Here is a 22,182-nt window from a genome sequence, read left to right on the forward strand (position 1 = left end):
GCCAAGATCTTTCTGATGAAGCAACACAGCCAAATACCTCAGATCCATCACAGAAGCCCAAAAAGGTTCACAGGAGGCCTGAGCCCCCTGACCAGTGATCAATATAGAACGAATTCTACTGGCCAAGGAGCGTATTCTGGCTGTAACTCACATAGTTCACAGACACCAGAACCTGCCTTGAGGTTTAGGATGATCTCACTTGAAAGGCAAATACACCTATGCATCTTGCTTCTAATTGCAGAATGCATACTGGCTTTCTACCCTTATTCCAATGTCCTGGTGCAACCCAGGTTTAAGAACTCCCAGTATAGCCTGTGCTGGTGGCTCATGCCTGGAATCCTAGCAACTGAGTTTGAGATCTGAGGATCTGCAGTTTGCAGGTGGCCCGGGCAATGAAGTTTTGTGAGACTCTTGTCTCCTACTAACCACTAAAAAGCCAGAAGTGAAGCTGTATCTCAAATGGTAGAAAAAAATAAAGGCTTGGGACAGTGCCCAGTACCTGAGTTCAAATCCTACCACACACACACACACACACACACACACACACACACACCTCTCAGTTTAATGTCTAAAGAAACAAATTCCAAAGCTATTTATAATATGCAGAAGTTGTCAAAGCCAAGTTTCCAAGCCACACATAGAAACCCTGGGGAAAGAACCAGTCCCATCAATGGCTGCTGATTATTATTAGGTCTCAGCTCTGTCCCAGGCCCTCTTCAAGCCACATCTTTACCAATCTTCTAAAACCTAGCTTCATTTTGTAAATGGGTAACAATACGACACCAATGATAGCAACTGATGGCACTGTGTGTGATTGCGTGTGTATGTGAGTGTGTGTGTGTGCGTGTGTGCCATTAATGGGGCTTAGACTTTCTCACTTGGCTTTTTCCCTCAAGGCTGAGACTCTACCATTTGAGCCATATGTCGACTTTGGACATTTTGCTGGTTAATTGGACATTAAGAGTCTCAGGGACCTTTCTGCCTGGTTCAGCCTGAACTTAATCCTCATATCTCAGCCTCCAGAGTGACTAGGATTACAAATGTGAACCAACTGGGCCTGGATGGCATTTTTTGAAACTAAACCCAAACAAATCTGCTCTGGCTTATGCTTATCTAGGCTGACAAAAATAAAACGTTTATCAGAGAACTCTATGTCCTGTTGCATGGATTGAACATAGTTTGTTTAGGGATTCATATTCATCCCCCCTCAATTTTTTTTTAAGATTTCTTTTTTTATCCCCAAATACCAAAATGTCAGTACTTTGATAGTTTTTGTGAAGATGAAGAGACAGGATGTTTGAAATGAGGGCTGCCCCAGAAAAACCTAAGCCACGTGATCATCTTCATTAAAGGAAATCACTTCAAATCAGATGGGTATACACCTGGATTGCTCAATGAACTACTTGATTAAATCTCAAAGATTGTCAAGTTGTGAATGTAGGTGCAAAGGCGGGGTAAGCGGAGCAGAGTCAGAGATGAATTAATTCGTTTCCGGACCAAGTCAGGGAGAGACAAGCAAAGCCATTCAGATTGGCAGCCATACAAAGGCCCTCAGGGTCACAGATGAGGGTGGTGGTCAGGGCAGATCCAGTAACCAGAACCCAAAGGAGCAACAGAAAATGAAGAAACAGGATCCCAGGGGAAATGGCCGGGCCTAGTCATAGGCAAGGATAAAATAAGTCAGGGTAGAAGGAAGATCTCCCATCAGGCCAAGTGTCCACAATTGTCAGGGAGACCTGGGAAACAAAGCCACACCCCCTCAGTGCCTTCCAAGGGAGAGTTTCAAATGCTCCATTGAAAGTAGCCAAGGGAGATCCCAGCAAAGCCACGGGGAGCCACACTGGAAAGAATTCAAGTAATGTAGGAAATAAATGGCTTAATGAGCAGTTCTCACTCCCAAGTGGAAAGACAGGAACACTTAAGCATAGAGGGGAAACATGAGGAATACTTAATGGAGCTATCTATAAGACTTTCCCTGCCTGAAATTCAATAGCATGAAATCATGGAAAGAGAGTTACCTTGAGGCCTGGCTTTGTCACTTAACTGGTTATGTGATGGTAGAAAAGTCACTTATGACAAAGATAGCCACCATACTATTCCACTTGCCAGGAATAGCCTCATTTCAAGATGTTCCAATTTTGTTTGTTTGTTTAGGGCTTGAGTGCTATTCTTTAGTTTTTTTTATACTCAAGGCTCTTGCTCTACCTCCTGAAAAATGGTGTTACTTCTGGCTTTTTGATAGTTAATTGGAGATAAGATTCTCACAGACTTTCTTGTCTGATCTGGGTCTAAACCACAGTTCTCAGATCTGAGCTGCCTGAGTAGCTAGGATAAAAGATGGGAGCCACCAGCACCTGGATTTGTTTTTCTTTTAAGAAACAATTGGCTAGGTGCTGGTACAAGCCTCTAAACCTAGCTACTGAGGAGGCTGAGATCTAAGGATCACGGTTTGAAGCCAGCCCAGGCAGAAAAGTCCTTGTCAGACTCTTATCTCCAATTAATCACACAAAAAACCAGAAGTAGCATTGTGGCTCTAAGTGGTAGAGCACTAGACTTGAGCAAAAAAAAGCTCTGGGACAGCACCCAGTTTCTGAGTTCAAGTCCCATGACCGATAAGAAAGAAGAAAGAAAGAAAAGAAGGAAGAAAGAATTGTATTCTGGTTTTTTTTAAGTTGAAGAAAGATTATTTTAATTATTTTTATTAATATATTTATAGAATTTCACATTTACATTGGAGAATTCAACGTTAATCCAATTTTTTTCTGACGTCATAAGGAAAAATTACACTGGAAACTTTGCAGTCCTTATAAATGCTTGGAAGCATAACAAAGTACATATGAAAAATGTTAACACTGAAACTAAACCACATGGAAGGAGAATAGTATCTTCCATCCAATTTTACATGAACTCGTTTCACATGCAAATAGAGGAAGATTTCCAGAAAATTATTTTTGAAGTTTTTCATTGTTTACAATTCCTCAAAAATGTAGTGTGTGTGTGTGTGTGTGTGTGCGTGTGCGTGTGCGTGTGTGTGTGTGTGTGTGTGTGTGTGTGTGTGTCACTTAACCCTTTAAAGCTGGGCCCGAAAGCACATTGAAGAATTTTGCTTTCAGCTTAATTTTAGATAAATATATGTCACATATAAATAACATGGAAAATTCTGACACTTTTTCGTCACTTACAACTTTTGGAAGACATAAAATTGATTCTCCTTTCCTGGGCAGGAGAATTGCTGAAACATTGGGTCATATTCCCAATCCCCAAATGATGACAAACATACACGTGTATTCATGACAGAGGTAGAGCTGACCAGTCTTTTGTGGGCCTGGCATATGACCCAATGTTTCAGGCATGCTTCTGGTATGGGAAAGTATAATTCACTTTCCACATCCCAGATTGTGAAAGGAAAAAAAAAAATAACTTCAAATAAAAATATCTAGAATTACTCATTTACTGAGGTGGTAATTGCAGTCTAAGCAGTTAGATTCTAGACACTTCCACAGTGCTCTTCTATCGGAAAATAGAATCAATGTTATATAGCTAAAACAATTGTTATGAAAAACTCCAAAAGGATAATCATAGTGGAAATTTCCCATTCCCTGCAAATCAAAAGACTTCTTCTTCTTCTTCTTTTTTTTTTTTTTGTCAGTCGTGGGGCTTGAACTCTGGGCCTGGGCACTGTCCCTCAGCTCTTCAGCTCAAGGCTAGCGCTCTACCACTTGAGCTATAGCGCCACATCAAGTTTTCTGTGGTTTTATTGGAGATAAGAGTTTCATGGACTGCCAGGCGCTGGTGGCTCACACCTGGTAATCCTAGCTACTCAGGAGGCTGAGATCTGAGGATCGCGGTTCAAAGCCAGCCCGGGCAGGAAAGACCGTGAGACTCCTATCTCCAATAAACCACCAGAAAACCGTAAGTGGCGCTGTAGCTCAAGTGGTAGAGCGCTCGCCTTGAGCTGAAGAGCTGAGGGACAGCGCCCAGGCCCAGAGTTCAAGCCCCACGACCGACAAAAAAAAAAAAAAAAAAAAAAAAGAGTTTCATGGACTTTCCTGCCCCGGCTGGCTTTGAACTGCAATCCTCAGATCTCAGCCTCCTGAGTAGCTAGGATTACAGGCGTGAGCCACTATATCTTTGACATAGACTCCTATCTCCTTGCTTCTATCTCTCCATAAACTTGGAAAACAACTTCCTTTGGTGGCTTGTTAGGTTCCTCAGTACATACAAAGAAATATTCCAGAAAGGATGTGTGATGGCCTTTAAGAAATTTTTTTTTCATCTTGCTACTTCCTATTTTGTTGCAGCTGTTCTAGACAGATTTGAATTTCTGTTTCCCAAATGCTTATCGTTGTTGGTGCCTCCACTGTCTTCCAAGTTTGGTCATTTTCTTTTCTGGTTTGAAGTAAGATTTATTTTGGCCTCTAATATTTGGTGATGTCTGGGGCAATCATGAAATATGTTCTTGAATCCACATGTTCACCTGGGCATGTCTGCCATTCACTCCAAGTGATTGCTAAGGCATGAGAATTGGTAATGAGGCATTGAATGTTCACACTCACTATATTCAAGTTTGGGAAGTACTTGGGGTTTTTCTCCCGGGGGATGAAAACATGGGATATTGGCACCAAGATTGGCCCTTTGCCATTTAAATGCTTCTCAATTAGCCCTGGCCAACACCATTATTGTGGTCGAGACATCCTTGAGTTATTTAGCTGCTTTGGTCATCAAATTACCAATGGAAGCCTAGCCCTAGTGGTTGGATCCTCTGTTCCTAGGGGTCTTGCAGTGATATATATGTTATTAGTGTCCACTGAGAGTCTGTGCATCTTACCTTCTTGGAATGAATTACCTCTGGCTGCAAGGAGTCCAGTGGGTTGGCTTGCTACTTTGGAGGGGCTTAGAGTTTGAGTCATGATCTTGATGCTTGACGTGGCCTTGTCCAATTTAGTGTCCTCTGCTGTTGGATTTGTTTCTGCAACCTGGATTTCAACAGCTGTGTCCTCAACGAATTGAAGGCTCTCTGTTTCTTGCACATGCTGTTGCTGTAAGCAAGATGGCCCCGAATGGACAACTCTTTAGGCCCCTCCTTGGTGTTTGAGGTGGCCTTGCTTAGTTTAATCGCCTTTGTCGTCAATATATCCCTGGAAGCAAGAGGTTTTTTGGCTCGAATTGCACAGTCTTGCTGACTTATGCCTTTTTGGAGGGTGTACACACCTTGGTGACATCTGCCTTTGGGACAGCCCAAGTTGAATTACACAGTCTTGGTGAGCTTTGAGGGTACCTGGCCCCTGCATGGTTTAATCTCATTGGCTGCCCTCAGCAGCTGGGGTTTTCACTGGCCCTGCCTTCCACTAACACAGCACTGAAGGTGTGTTGGACACTGTTGGTTTTTGAGACAGCCCTGTGTACTTTCACTTTATCAACAGCAGATTTGGCCTTGTCAGATGGGAGTCCAGCAGTTGGGCTCTCCACTGAGGGATTCACTTCTGAAGAGCCCAGGGGGTTGGCTGCCTCTTTGGAGGCTCATGGTAACATGCCCTTTCTTGTGGGGTGAGGTGATTCCTCGGGGTTTAATCTCCTCTGTTGTCGATTTAGACTTGGCAGCTTGGAGTATAACAGCTTGGCCCGGCAGGATTTCAGGGTTTTAAGTTGATAAGAATGCCGCTGTTGGTCTTTGAGGCCATTCTGCCCACATTTCCCTTCTTCAAGGCAGGAGATATGAACCCCAGTCATATCTGTTTGGAGGTTCTAGCCTTAACTACATGAGGGCATACAGTGGTTGAAAAATGGCTGCTATTGATCATCAAGAAAGATCTGTGCAGATTGTCCTCCTCCATGGCAGAGATCTGAGCTCTAATAAGATGCTGGCTTGAAGGGCTCAGTTCTCCACTACTTGAGGAGCCATGATGGTTAGACAATCATTGGTCATCCACAAGGGTCTGGGAAGAAGAGTCTCCTCTTTGTTATACAAGTAAACCTCAATGAAGGACTCTATGGTGAATCTGACCCACACTGCTTGGGAATATACCCTGTTCTGGAATATGCTGTTCGTAGTCCGTGAGGGTCTAATGAAGATTACCATTCTCGATGGCAAAAATAGAAGCCCTAGTAGATGGCTATGTGGGAGCTGTTGTCCACTGCATGATCTTTGCCATTGTTGTTGATCCAGGAAGGATCTGCACAAATAATTCTCCTTCATGACAGAGATAAGAGCCCCCAGCAGCCACCTCTTAGGAGCCCACAGTACCCCCAGTACTTGCCATGGATGATTACCTAAGAAGTCCTGTGTAGGCTTGCTTCCTGAACAGCAATAGAAGTGGCCCCTGCAGGTGACTGGTTGGTGGCTTGGCCTTCTGCTGTCTGCCCCATTGCCCTGATCCCCATTGCGAGACAAGGACTTTATTCTTCCTGAGTCCCACTTTATAGGATGCCCTCCGATCAGTATCTCACTAAAAGTACCTTTAGCTACCAAACAATTCCAAATGATCAGCTGTTGGATCCTAGATTATGAGCTGTGATGTGTACCGTGGCTCTCTCTCTAGACCTGAAGTGAATTCCCTGAACAATCAGAGCCTAAAGTATGAATATCAGGCAGTGACTCTCTAGTTACAGGGGAAAGCACCTCTATGATGCTGTGGGCAGAGCGTGGCTTAACTCACTTAACATGGCTTGTTCTTTCTAATGGCTATGTAAAACTCCGTCTTGTATTGGTACCATATTTTTTGGATCCATTCATCTATCGTAGGGCATCTGGGCTGGTTCCATAACTTGGCTATTGTGAATATTGCAGCAATGAACATGGATGCACATGTGTCTTTATGTTATCCTGGCTTGTGATGTTCTAGGTAGATACCAAGAAGTGGTATGGCTGGGTTGTAGGGAAGACCTATGTTTAGTTTTTTTGAGGAAACTCCAGACTGTTGTCCAGAGTGGTTGTACTAGTTTACATTCCCACCAAAAGGGTTCCTTTTCCTCTCCATCCCCAACTAAGATGACTTTTAATTTTATTTGTTCAAGGGTCCCAAAGGTGTCCAGATATCCAAACAAGAGAAGTAACTTTCATTAAGTAGCCTCATGTATTTAAATAACAGTGACAAAAACTCCAGCATAGGTAATTAGGAGTAGGACCCAATTCTCCTTAGGTGAGCACTCACTAAGAGCCATGGAAAGTCAATAATGTCTCAATGTATACCTCTCTTCCAGCTCTTCTACCTGCTCTTTACCACATGGGCATGGTTTATCCTGGTGATCTTCTACAGGAGGTGGAAAGTCTGCTGGAATAGCAAATGCTCCTCAAATTCCATAAGCATGCAGTTCTTGGACAAGACTTCATTGATTCAGGATACGGCCAGTGCTTCAAGCCAGCCACACTCCTGTCTCAAGACACAGTTCTGGCTGCTGCCACTCACTGATGCCATCTTTCTGGCTCAGATGTCACAGCCAAAGCATGCAAAGTGAAAGATGGTGGTGAGGAGGAAATAGGGTGATGCTGGCAGACATCGGAATCCAACTAAAGATGTGGGGCAGACACTGCCCAGCTAGAGCCCAACAGATACACTCAAGCTTGGCATCAAGGATAAGGATGGGCTGATTTGACAATCTGGCTGAGTTAGGACTCAGGTGACTTAGTGAATCACCACTTCTCCCTGAAGTCTGGGGTGGTGGTGGGGTAGCAGCAGTGATACTGTATTTGACCCAGTCATCAAGATACCTATCAGGATCCCAGGCCTGGTCTGTACCTGGTCTAGCAGCAGTTTCTGCAGGTCCTCCTTCCAAGCCACACTGAGGTCCTCATGGAGACAAGCTAGTTCTTCTGAGGTGGCCTTCAGCATGATCAGCCTGAGAGGGGATTGTCACAGGGGTCTAGATCAACTCCTCAGCCCAGTTGGCCACTGTTGATGTGCCATTGCTCCCCAGAACATCCCTGCTCACACCCACCCCAGAACCACGTGCTCCCGACCAACATGCCCAACAAGAATTTTATTCTTAATCAGAAATTTTAGGGCTGGGCACAGTGTCTACTCAGGAGACAGAGATCTGAAGGGATGAGATACAAGACCAGCCTTGTCAAACAGTTAACAAACTGAACCTCAACAAATAAGCCAGCTGTGTAATCCTAGCTACCCAGGGGGCATAAGCCAGAGGATCCTAATCTAAAGTCATTGCCAGGCAAAAAGTGATACACATATATTAAAACAAACAGGGATTGGGACCATGGTCAAGTGGTAGAGTGCCTGCCTAGCAATTCAAATCCCCTGAATTCAAACCTCAATGCTACATACATACACACACACACACATACACACACACACACACACACACACACACACACACACACACACACACACACTTGCACACACAAAAACCCAACATTTTATCAGGGCACTGATGACTCAAACCTGTAATCCTAGGCTGAGGAATGTGATTCAAAGCCAGCTCAGGCAGAAAAAGTCTGGGAGACTCTTTTTTGTATTGTGAAAATACTGTACAGAGTGGACTCTTATAGCCAACTAAACAGCGAAAGCTGGAAGTAGAGGTTGTAGCTCAAGAAGTAGAGTGCCAGCCTTGAGTAAAATCAGAACTCAAGGCCTTGAGTTCAAGCCCCAAGTCCTAGTATTGTACTGGCGCGCGCGCGCGCGCACACACACACACACACACACACACACACACACACACACGGTTTATATAAATTATTTATTAAGTCTCAAAATGTAAGAAAACAATTTTCACATAATAAACCCTTCAAAAAGACAGATACCTAATTGGAAGTAGGTGACTTCATCTCTATGCACTGCCTGGTCTATCTGGAATTTTTTAAAAAAAAATGATTCTTTTGCAAGTTTTTTAAATGTATCATATATATCCCAGCAGAGTACTTGTAATTCTCTTTTTCATGTAAATTCCCTCCTTTGACTTTCTTAGGAAACTGTGTCTGGTTGGGGTGGGGGGAAAATGAAGAGCTGTGAGTCTCAGCAGGAATTGGGGTTCTGAACTAGTGCTAAGCCCCTTCCTAAGCCACAAGTTCCCCCAGGTCCCCTACTAGTCTGACTTCAGTTTCTGCTTGAGATTAAGGAGATAAAAATATTCCCTGGGGCAGAGCTTGGTAAAGCACCCAGGCCTTCTAGCAAGTTCACCTAATCCCAAGGCTGGGTTCACTTGATCCTACCCTGGGTCCCCACACCCCCTTGCTTCTTGGCCTTCTCTACCCCCCACCCCCACCCTAATAGCCTCATTCCAGAGGATTCCTGCACTCTGAACCCAGCCTGACCTTAAGATTGGCTGCATGCAGCCTTTGTCATGCAGCAAACGGCTGAAATCCACTTTTCCAAGCAATAACCACAGATAGAACTTTGGCTAGCCCTAGGTTACTAGGAAGAGGGGCACCTGGCCTTGTCTTTACCCACTGGGGGGCCCCCAAGTGCCTCTGGAGTTCTCTCTGGCCCCCTTCCAGCTTCTTCTGTACCACCCAGACATGGGTTGACATTGGGAAGGACAAGAGAAGTCAGAACCAGGGTGTCATCTGTGCCTCTGGGGATCCCTATAGGCACATATTCCCCAAAAGTCAAGATCAGGGAGGTGACCACTTACTGGCCTGGGGTTCAAGGTCAAGAGGGTGACTACATGTTGGCTTTGGATATGGGGCAGGATGCCAAATTGGGGCTGGGAATCAGGACATGGCCTCGATGAACAGGGGAGTCTCAGTGAAATCATTTATTCACCACACTATGAGACAAGCTCAATTTAGAAATTTATGATGCTGGGCTGGGAAGGTGGCTCAGTGGTAGAGCGCTTGCCTTGCATGCCTGAGGCCCTGGGTTCGATTCCTCAGCACCACATAAGCAAAAAGAAAAAAGACGGAAGTGGCGCTGTGGCTCAAGTGGTAGAGCGCTAGCCCCACGACCGGACCACAAAAAAAAACAACAAAAAACAGATATTTATGATGCTTTTTGAGATTGGCAATGAATGACCCAGGATATGTGTGTGTATGTAGTATGGGTGTGGGTGTGTGTGGATGTGGGTGTAAGCCCACATGTGTGTGTGCACATGCATGTATGAGCTTGGTAGATGGAGAAAATAATCTCAGAAATGTTGATAGTCATTCTGAAAACACTTCTCACAAGGGTTAAGGGATAGAGTCTAGGTTGGTCCCTAAAGACCTGGAATTTCGTTTCACTGGGAGAGAGGCCTGCCTCCATCCAGAGGGGTGTGTGTGTGTGTGTGTGTGTGTGTGTGTGTGTGTGTATACGCGTGTGCACGCCAGTCCTCTGGGGCTTGTATTCAGGGCCTGGGCACTGTCCCTGACCATTTTTAACTCAAGGTTAGCACTCTACCCCTTGAGCCACAGCTCCACTTCTGCATTTTTGGTAGTCAATTGGAGATAAGACTCTCACAGTCTTAGGCTGGCTTCAAGCTGTGACCATCAGATCTCAGCCTCCTGAGTGGCTAGAATTCCAGCCTTGAGCCCCAGGCACTTGACTTAGAAGGTTTAGAGTAAGTTAGGAAGCATTGTTGCCAACGGTCCATGCTCAGAAGAATGGAATTCAGAGAGGAGCACTCCAGGCTTCTGCCAGGCCAGGGTAGAGCTAGGTGGGTATTGGCTGGTTGTCAGAGCTGGGGAGCACTGGCAATCTACAGGCTCTGCTTAACCAGGAGCTGTAATCAGAGCTAGGGAAGTGCTCTAGGCCCAGTGCTCCTGGGAAAGCTGCAAAGCACAGAAGCGTATTGCATGTCAGGAGCAGAAGAGAGGCCTTGTAAAATCCAACTGGATTTGAATTCCTCACATCAGCCTCTGCCTTCCCAGGTACCTGCTTTACAGTTGCAATTCTGGCATACTGGATGACCAAGAGACAACACATTGCATGCCTCCTGGCACTGGCTGGTGGAATCCGGGTTTAGTCTACTGCCTGGAATTTGTCTCCATGTGTAAACCTGTTGAGCCACACACTTGCCTTACCATCTTAGACTTCCCAGCTGGGCTGTTTCTCAAGGGAGAAACATTGGGCCTGGGACTCTTGACACCAGGTCTTGTCTTGGCCCAGCTCTCTCCTCCAGAGGCTTGGTCGTAGACCAGGATCCTGCACACCCAGGACAAGAGAGCCAGTACTTACCTTCCAGTGTCTTCCCCTCAGATCTTGTGAGACTTCACTTCATCCAATCAAATTCGAGTACATCATGCCCCTTTGGACATCATGACTTGGACTGCAGCGCCCCCTTGAGGTCAGCCATACACATGGGGAGCCCTAGACCACACTTCTAGCCTGGCCTATAGGCTCTACATTCCAACCTAGGCCCTGATATCTCCTTCACCTCCCTCCGCCCACTTTGTTTGTTTGTTTGTTGTTGTTATTTTAAAGCAGGCCATACGGGTTGGCTCTTTTAGCTTTTGCCTGACTGTGCCTCATTCCTGTCAGCTGTCATCTATCCTGGGAAGCCTTTTCACCTTTCCTTTGGTCCCCCCGAACAGTTCTCATTCCTGCCTGAGCCATGAACATTGTGAACTTGGTGAACCTGAGAGGCTTCACAAAGTCCCCTTGTTGTTTTTCCTTCTCTCCTAACTGGATTGTGAACTCCCAGAATGTACGCAGTTTACCAGCTTCCTTTCTCTCTCTCTCTTTTTCCTAACATACAATTGTGGTGCGCAGTAGAGATGCCTCTTAGCTTGGTGGGGGTTTAAAAAATATTGTAAGTCAAAAACACATTTAATAGTCGGGCATGATGGTTCACTCCTGTAATACCAGCTAGCCGCTCAGAAGATTGAAATTTGAGATCTACAATTCAAAGTCTTCCTCATCACATAACAATACTTGTTCTAAAATAATTTTTAAAAGGGTCTGGCAGTGTCTGGTACCAATGGCACATGCCTGAGACTGAGGAGACTGAGGTCTGAAGATTTGAATTCAAAACTAGCTGGGACAGGAAAATCTGTGAGTCTTATCTCCAATTAACTACCAAAAAGCTAAAAGTGGAGCTTTGGCTCAAATGGTAGAGTGCCAACCTTGAGCAAAAATACTAAGAGGCAACACTCAAGCCCTGCGTTCAAGCCCTAGCACTGGCACAAAACAAAACAAAAACTTGGCAATATAAATGAGTGATAGAAAGCCTGCCTTGCAGGTATGCATCTCTGGAATCAATCTCCATCATCATAAAAAATGCCTTTTACTTACCTTCTATATGTTCACCATAGCTTAGCCTAGCCTTCCTAAAACATGCTCAGAACACTGGCCTGCCATAGGACAAAATCACATAATACAAAGCCTGTTTTGTAATAAAGCATCCAACATCTCATTTAATTCACTGAACACAGTACATGATAGGGTGTCTAGTTTGTCCCTCCTGACCACACAGCTGACTGGGAATTATAGGTCCTGCCAACTTTGGGAAAACCCCATGTATCACTAACCCAGGAAAAGATCAAAATTCGAACCCTGCCTTCCACTGGTTACACATCATTTCACACTTGGTGAAGTAGAGCACTGTCTTAAGCAAACCATGGTAATGGAAACCATTTGTGCTGAGTTTCTTCCTTATTTTTTTTGTTTTCTGCTTCTTGGTTGTCATTTGGAGTCTGATGAGTAATACAGAAGCACAATCTGAATAGAAGATTTGGGTCAAGGCCAACCAGGCAGTCAAGTGAAAATAAAGTAGTAGGTCAAAGACCCCATGGTCTGTACCAGTCTGTGAGAAGACAGAGCCAGACAGCTCCTGGTATACAAAACATAGTTTCTTAGTAAGTAGCAGCTTGAATGTAGTTTGCTCCTGATTAGGGCAAAGGCCAGCTCTATGCTTCTTGGTCATTGGCCTGAGCATCTGTTTTTAACTACAAAGGGTACAGAGGTGGAATTCCATAGCAGCTTGTGATTGACAGCAGTTCCTATAACTATGGGGACCATTTGGAGACCAGACCCTAAAATCCTATCATACATCAGAAAAGCTCTGAGAAGTCTCCACCCAGTCCAGGTGAGCTGGCATGGCACTTGGCATAGCAGTTTTCAAGGTGCCTGAAGGTCTGGAAATGCAGGCTGGGAGGATGCTATCCTGAGGCCTCCTCCTCCTGGCTGATCTGGCTCTAGAGCTCACACAAGTGTCTCCAGTGCAGCAGTAGAGACACATGGAAGGCTACACGTTGGGAAGGAGAGAGAGAGGTGGCCCGGGAGGTCCATGCTCTGGGAAAACTCTACCCTCTAGGTTGCCAAAAGATTCATGCAAGAAAAGCTCACTTGAAAACTCTTAGGTTCTCATGAATTCTCTCTCGCTCTCATTGCACAAGAACAAACACTGCAAGTGTGCTCATACCTCAAAAAAAAAAAAGAAACAACAACAAAAAAACATCATAGTCAGTGGCTCACGCCACTCAGGAGGCTGAGATCTGAGGATTACAGTACAAAGCCATCCCAGGCAGACACATTTGTGAGGCTCTTAACTCCAATTAACCAGCAAAAGGCCAGGCGTGGAAGTGTGGCTCAAATGGTAGCACACCGGCCTTGAGGCAAAAATAAAAAATAAAAAGCCAAAGGAGAAAAAAAAGGCCCTGAGTTCAGCACACACACACACACACACACACACACACACACACACACACACTCACACTCACACACCTTCACATGCACCAATGCTCACATTCATGCATGACATTGTTCATGGAGAAAGAAATCAAGAAGTTATTCATTTTCACCAGTGCTTCTAATCCTCTATGAAACAGTCCCTTGACATTCCCAGGGACTCTGAGAAATTGGGATTTTGTTTATGTAGGTAACTTTGGTGTGGTTCTCCATGGGCCTTTGTGACAAACGTTTTAAATCCATTGTAGCCCCTGAGAGATCTCCAGCCACTCCTGTGGAAACAAAATCACAGCTTGCTACCCATCACCAGCCTATTGAACTGCCCCTCCCTCCGCCACCCCTAGGTTGGTTCATTCACTAAAGGCATTCACAGCCCCAAGCACACGGAGAATGTCTCCACAATAATTCACTTCGGGGTCCCCAGACTCTCCTCTGTTCAGATGCCAAAGACATCAGCGGGTAATTTCAGACTCCAGTGCTGGAGAGAAGGAAAGTAAGTGGCAAGTACAAGTGAGCATTATGATTATTGCAGCTTCCGCAAGAAAATGGACCCCACGTGGGGGTCAGTTCATATTCAGCTTCTCTGCAGTGGGTCTCCCTCCCTTCAAAGACTCCCTCTCTGATCTCAGGAAGAAAAGAACTGGAGAAGGCGGAGCTGGATTTGAATGGAGAGAAAATTAATGAAGTTATCTCTCCATAGACTCTACTACTTCCCTTCTACTACCTGGGCCATTGGATCCTACCTTGTACAAACTACAGAGCTGTCAAGAGTCATACTTTTTTCTCTCCTGTGTGTGTGTGTGTGTGTGTGTTGGTAGTGGGGCTTGAATTCGTGGCTTCGTGCTCAGCTTTTTGGCTCATGGCTGGTGCTCTAGCGCTTGAGCCCCCCCCCTCCACTTCTGGCTTTATTTTTTGCAGGTTAATTTGGGGATAGGGGTCTTATAGACTTGTCTGCTCAGGCTGGCTCTGAACCATGATTTTCAGATTTCAACCTCCCGAGTAGCTAGGATTACAGGCATGAGCTACTAGTTCTTGGCTTCATATCTGTGAAATGAGCACAGGGATATTAGCTTTATCTCCCTCATAGGAGTAAAGATAAGACAAAAAGTCAACCTAAATCACTTTTTAAAATCCCTCACTATATGTCACCATTGTGAATCTTTTGCCTAGGTGATATTAACACTGCATTCCATAAACACTGCTTCTATTCAGAGGAAACAATCCAGTTTCGGTGGGATAAACACTTATTGGAGGGAGACATGTAAGTTCACAGTCTCTCTCTGCCTTCCCTGAGTTCTCTATCTGCTTACAAATAATTGCCCTGGAAAAGAATGACTGGTGGAAGGAAGCACAGAGGAGAGTTCAGTTAATCCTGCTAGGGAATTCAGTGCAGAATTTCACAGAAAAGGTATGATCTGAGCAGTCTCTTGAAGGTAGAAAAGATGAATTTTTTATTTAGGTTAAAATAGGCACTAAGGAATTAAAGGCCATTAAAGGAATATTTAAGATGGAAGGAAGGGGGAGGTGCCCTTGGGGTCGTGAAAGAGCTAGAAAATTGAGGTCAAGGTTGAAAAGCACTATCTGTCATTATAACAGTGATAAGAAAAATCGATTCTAGAACTAGCAGCTGAGGCTACAAAGCACCCTGTACTTGCCTACCCCAGGTGAAGGGTCCTAAGAAGGGCAGGTTTTGTATCATTTCCTATTTAAAGGCTCCGTTCTCCATCATTTTCAAAATGTATTTACAAAGGATACATATTTATCCCCTAACAAATCATCACATTTGTCAAACAAATCCTAGTTTATTAGGACTGATGTCAGAAATAATTTGCTAATTATGTAAATGAATAAAATGTGCTTTTAATTAGTCTCCAGGCTTTCCTTGTATTAGAAGCATAAGTTCTGGGTTGTTGTTGTTTTCCTGGCTAGGGGTTGCTGTGTTCGACAATTATCACGAAGAAGGAGGAACATGGAACACTGAGAGCTATGACTGAACAAATTCACCCAGCGAGGTCAGTGATCTGCGGGTGATTCCAGGAATTCCGCGGAAGGTAACAAAATGAGGAATTCATGAAGAGCAGCTTTCAACAGTGAGAACTGAGTCAATTCGACTAACTGTGGTCAACCTGCACTAATTTAGGCCATCTTTTGTCTTCCTTGTATAACTCTTTGTCTCTCTGTCTCTCTTCTCTCTATCTGTCTCTTACTCTATCTGTCTATCTCTCTTTGTCTCTCTCTGTTTGTCTCCCCTCCCCCCGGGCCTTGTGTCTGCCAACCAAATGCACTACCACTGAGCTATACCCCTAATCCCAGAATGCATTGTCTCTTAATATCTACCGATGCCTCTCCTTCTCTGGAACGAATTTTGTGTATTCCTTTCCATGCCAGTTCACTAATTTTATCCTTTTCTGTATCTAATCTGGTCTTGGGGTCCAAAGGAACTAGGAGATTGAGCCATTATAAGCTTATTTTTTGCACATATTCATATATAGTATGAGCATAAGCAGAAAATTCTGTGAGACTCTTATCTCAAGTTAACCAGCAAAGGGCCAGAAGTTGAAGCATGGCTCAAGTGCTAGAATGCCAGCCTACAGTATAAAAGCTAAGGGACAGCAACCAGTCACTGAGTTCAAACTCCAGTTAGTAGCACCAAACAACAACAACAAAAACCCACAGGTTGAGCCCATTGGATCATAAGTTAAATGATTGTAGGTTTAAGTCAATAGGTATTGAGATGATTCCTTAAAGCTACACAGAGATTCAAAAAAGTAAAGTATCCTCATGGAATGGTGGATAAAATAGTGAGGAGTCTGTTTCAAATGCAACCATAGACTGTAAGCAAGAGTTTATAGACCATTAAAGAGGCGTAAAACCCATTGGATATCACTTCCTTGGGATAATATGAAAAGATAGTTACAAAGCTCCTTTGTTCTAAATACGTCTTTTGCCAGTGAACCATGCTATGAAGTTCCTACCTACATCAAACCATGCTTAAGTTCTCAAGCAATGCTATGTAAAGACAGACAGTTCTGATTCTTAAGAACTCTGCAATCAGACACTAGGATCAATCCTTGGATCCTCAGCCCCACCCTTTATGAATCATGGTGATGACATTATCATGGAGATAATATTATCTACTTTATAGAGCTATTGTAAAGATTAACGAAAGCATGTATAGTTCAGGTGCAATGCTATAGCTGTATATGTATATACACATATGCATGCATGTGCAGGCATATTTATGTGTATGTATATAAATATGTATATGTACTGAAATCTTAGCTCTGCCCTATGAGATTGACAGCTGATCAAAATAATTAGCCACTATTTATTGAGTATTTTCCCTGCAAAGGCAATATGGTAAGTACTTGCTGGTACCTTATTCCATTTCCTTTTCTTCATAATCATTGGTTGTTATGCACCCATCTTACCAATGAGGAGACAGAGGTACAGAGAAATTCAGTAACTTTCCTGGCACCAGACAGCTGAGAGCTGGCAGCTACCAACTCCATCATTTATGCTAACTCCTATCCTAGACTTGCCTAGAAGTGGAGAGCTAGATTCTCTTCCATGAGTACTAAGAATTAAGGTCTCCATTCTGGGAGGGGCCAATTACACTAACTTTTAAAAGTGTGGTCTCACACACATTTTCATTCTTTCAATAGGTTGACAGGACCAGATCTCTACCGGGCATTCACTCTGCTGGAGTGTTTCCTTAAAGTCCTCTCCTGCTCACCATAGAAAGCCCTTATCATTTTGAGGACTAGTGCAAAAAAAAAAAATCACAGCCTGCTAAAAGGCTCTTAGGTTTTCCTAATGGAGAAAGATGTGAGTCCTGGGGGCCAGATTACCAATGTTGGAACCAAAACTTCTGACACTTACCAATTGTAGGAACTTGGACAAAACACAAACTTTCTAAGGTTTTGGTTTCTTCATCTGTAAAAACATTATTTCTCAGGGAAAGAAGAATAGATAGAAGGCACAGAATAAAAGAGAGAGATGGAGACAGAGACACAGAAAGAAGCCGAGAGAACTAAGTCCAGCACCTTCCACAGACAATAGCTTTCAATGTCATCTATTAGTTCTCCATCCACAACTGAGTTCCCATAGCATTTATATTTTGTTTATTTGTGTGGATTATGTTTAATTACGTACTTCTCTTGGCGGTTGTGTGCTAGGCTTTGCAAGACCTACAATCAGAGCGCATGTTTCTTGGTGACTCTAGTCCTTACTTAGCCCCGCAGTCAGCCACAGTCAGCGTTGGCTGTGTTTGTTGAAATTGATTTATTCCAACTGTGAGCCCTTTGCTTAGGCTTTTAACTTTCCTGATGGAACTTCAGTGTGTTCAGTTGTAATGCAAACTTTAACATAGCGGACTACATCAGTAATTTTCAAAGACAGTTGTTCAGTGTTTAACAATGACAATCTTTCCTCAAACAAATTCATACATAGAGCCTAAAACGTGAAATGCATTACCTGCAGAGATTAAAAGGGGCTGTGAAGTGCAGATTGTAGCCCTATGTGTGTGCGCATACACTCATTTACGCACACGCACACACACACACACACACACACACACACACACACACACACACACACACACACACACACACACACACACCTTTATACAAGCTTCTGTAGCCCCTTTGAGAATGCCTGGGGTTTTGTATATAGTGGTGAACATACTCTCTTACATTTCAGACTTCTTAGAGTAGGGGCTAGAACTCCAACTCCCTTCCCTGCCCCCCTATTGCCCCCGTTGAAACCATATGCAAACATTAACTTGGAAAGGATTGAGAAAAACCTTTTTGGTTCTTTCTTTCTTCCTTTCTTCCTTCCTTCCTTCCTTCCTTCCTTCCTTTCTTTCTTTCTTTCTTTCTTTCTTTCTTTCTTTCTTTCTTTCTTTCTTTCTTTCTTTCTTTCTGTCTTTCTTTCTGTCTGTCTTTCTTTCCTTCCTTCCTTCCTTCCCTCCTTCCTTCCTTCCTTCCTTCCTTCCTTCCTTCCTTCCTTCTTTTTTCTTTCTTCTTTCCTTCCTTTCTTTCTTTCATCCTTTCTTTCTTTCTTTTCTTTCTCTTTCCTTATTTTCCTTTCTTCCTTTTCTTCCTTTTTTCTTCATCTCTTTCTTTGTGTGTGTGTGTGTGTGTGTGTGTGTGTGTGTGTGTGTGTGTATGCATGCACACCAGTACTGGGGCTTGAACTCAGGGCCTCATATCATTCTCTTGCTTGACCTTTTTGTTCAAAGCTGGCATTCTACCACTTGAATCCCCAGCTCCACTTTTGACTTTTTGCTGGCAATTAAAGATTATAGAGTCTCTCAAATTTGTCTGCCAAGGCTGGCTTTGATCCTCAGATCTCTGCCTCCTGAGTAGCTAGAATTATAGGTGCAAGCTACAAGTACCCAGTTGAGAAAGGCATTTCTGAAGGGGAAAAAAATAAGACCCCAAACTCCAGAAAATTCTTCAAGCAAGAAAAGTGAGTAAGAGCCCTTTGATGGCTCAAACAGAGTGGTCATGGTCTTGAAACTGTAGCTTTTCAAATGCAACCTTCTTGAATTAGCCTCTCGATTATGGGATGTGGGGAACAGCTGAGTCCCACTTACGTAACTTGGTTTTAACATCTTGCATGGGCCAATTTGAAAATGATAGAGATTTGTAGTGATGAGGAGTACAGAGGTATCAAAAAATCTTTTAAATTAATTACTTTATATTTTTTGTGGGGCCTGAACTCAGCCTGGGCACTGGTCCCTGAGTTTCTTTGCTTGAGACTAGTGCTCTAACATTTTGAGCCACAGCTCCAATTCCTTGGAGGTAAAAGTCTCATGGATTTTCCTGCCCCAACTGCCTTCAAATCTCAATCCTCCGATCTCAGCCTCCTGAGTAGCTAAGATTACAGGCGTGAGCCACCAGTGCCAGGCTCTATTAACACCTTAGGGGAAAATATAAAAGCTAACAATGCCCAGACTGAGACATGGAACTCCACAGGAGGAAATAACATCACGAAGAAGTAAATAGCTCATCAGTACTCAGATGGGCAGGAGTGTGTGTCCTTCCACATAGCTTCTCTTGAGAAACTAAGAGAAAATGTTTATAAAGAATTTGCTTTGTACTAGGTGATTTTTATCTTCCCACTTCATCAGGCCTGTGAAACACACATTGCTACTAATAAGGAAACCAAGGCAGAGAGACTGTGTCTATTTCTTAGCATCTCATAGAGAGCAAGTAATGGCTCAGACTGAACCAGTACCTCACACCTGACTCTTTCCTGGACCACTCATCTGAGGAAAGGTTTGCTGTTGCCTCGGAGGGAAATCATCAAATAAAGTGTGAATGAAGTAACCAAGTCAGTTCTTTCATTATGGTTTCCCAATTGCCTATAAATCTCCTGGGGAGGTATTCAAACACAGTTGATACCTTGACCCTACAGATTTAGCTTCCATTCCATGATGGCTGCAAGTAGGCCCAGGAATCTGCATTTTAACTGGCAACCAGAGATGGCTTCCGGCGCAAGTAGACTTCAGCTTTTACTTTGCAAACACTGCTTTTAGGATACAATCAAGGTTCTCCATAAAGATAGTACACAGAGAGCTTTAGGTCAGACTTTTATTTTGGCTGTCTGAAAAGTTTCCAAACAAGAGTTGTGCCTTCAAGTTAATAAGGATGGAATGTGGCTGGTAGCCAGGGCAATCCTAAATTTGTTCCGGTCCTCTATCGCCCCAGCCAAGAAGATGTCACTAATCCCCAAGAGCTAGCTGTCCCAAGACAGTGTTTGAATAAAAAGAGAAAGAGAGGGCGCCTCAGTCTCCCTTCTTTGAAACATAAAAGGTAAAGGCTGTAAGGAGAAGGCTGATGGTGACAGATGTAAGAAGTTTATTATAATATTGCAGAGATCCAGATTAGGAAAAGCGTTTGAAATCCAATTTTTCGGCTTAAAGCAGGCAGCAAATGAGGCCATTCTGGTATGCCAGTAGTTTCAGAGAACTAATTGATAGCACATCGGTAAGCTGTTTTGAAAGTTGGCTGTGCTGCCCAGTGGATGGAGTCTTGAGGTTGAAATCCTGGAGCTCATCACCTAAAAGGAATCTGATTAGGTTCATGCAGAGTTGTTTTGCTGAGAGCAGTTTCAGGACAAGTTTCAGATGTGGGCAAATCTGAATTGGATAAAAAGGGTCCTAGGGGGTGCAATTGTCAGGACCCTGACTTTGAAAGGCTAACAAATGGCAGAGGACCCCCTCTTCCCTTCCAACTTTCTGTTGGAATTTAACATTAAATGTGACTGTCAGGTGTCAAAGTGCTATCAAGGCGAATGAACTAGAGAATCCCCAACAAAGGCTTTCTACCTCTTTTCCCTTCTCAAATGATCAAATTAATCATTCGATCTGCCTGGCTGGTGCTTAGCTCTTTCTCTAAATTTTGGAGATAAAGTCTGGAGGAATCTGTAAAGATAGGTAGGCAATGACTGTATAAAAAATCATGTGCCGCTGGTTTCTGAGAAGAACTCATTGATAGAATATCTATTACTGTTTTGGAAACCTGAACAGCTATTCCATAAAATGCTATCACTCTGGGGAAAAATTACCAAAAATGGATTGATGCAAAGTGATCTGTGCAGAGAATAATAAAGATAAAATTGTAAATAGCTAGATCTTCAAAAATCCCTGAGATAAGGCAATGTTTGGGTTATTATTTTTAAACTTCAGATGGTTATCCAAGGGAGTTATAATTTTACATGTCCGTTTATGTGTCTAATACTTCTTGATCAGAGTCATTGCTCCCATTACCTGCTTTTTTTTTTTCTTTTTATCAGTCATGGGGTTTGAACTCTGGGCCTGGGCACTGTCCCTCAGCTCTTCAGCTCAAAGCTAGCATTCTTACACTTGAGCTACACCACCACTTCCCGTTTTCTGAGTGGTTTAGTGGAGATAAGAGTCCCACGGAATTTCCTGCCTGGGCTGGCTTCGAACCGTGATCCTCAGATCTCAGCCTCCTGAGTAGCTAGGATTACAGACGTGAGCCACTGACGCTTGGCCCATCATCTGCCTTTTAACCCTCAGACTCATTTCACATTCTCACTTCTTTTATCACATATATACATTGAGAATTCTGACTATATTAGTCACACTGATATATTTCTTAAATGTTTTAGATTATATTTGCCTTATCTCTGTGGTGTGTGTGTGTGTGTGTGTGTGTGTGTGTGTGTGTGTGTGTGTGTGTGTGTTGGTTGTGGAGTTTGAACTCAGGGCACTGTCCCTGAGCTTCTGTTGCTCAAGGCTAATACTCTACCACTTCAGCCACACTTCTGGCTTTTCTTTTTCTTCTTTTTATTTTATTTTTTTTAGGGCTGAGGAGGGTAGTTTTTTTGTGATAAAGAGTTTCATAGAGTTTCCTGCCTGAGCTGGCTTTGAACCACTCTCCTCAGATCTCAGCCTCCTGAGTAGCTAGAATTACACATATGAGACACTGGTGCTTGGCATTATAATTGTCGTTAAGTAGTTGTTCAAAGGAGTTACCATTCAGCAAATCAGTTTCTTAAACTTTTGAGAACAGAAAAAAACTCAAGAGCCAGGAGTTGTGGCTCATGCCCAGCTACTTGAGAGGCTAAGATCAAGAGGATCAAGATTTGAGGA

General features: G+C 43.6%; 1 pseudogene; it reads right to left on the reverse strand.

The window, feature by feature from the left end:
- Positions 1-7,205: 7,205 nt before the first annotated feature.
- Positions 7,206-22,182, reverse strand: part of LOC122114442 — a 48,075-nt pseudogene continuing 33,098 nt past the window's right edge.

This window comes from Dipodomys spectabilis, unplaced genomic scaffold (assembly GCF_019054845.1).
Source record: "Dipodomys spectabilis isolate Male_0828 unplaced genomic scaffold, ASM1905484v1 ptg000108l, whole genome shotgun sequence".
NCBI lineage: Eukaryota > Metazoa > Chordata > Mammalia > Rodentia > Heteromyidae > Dipodomys > Dipodomys spectabilis.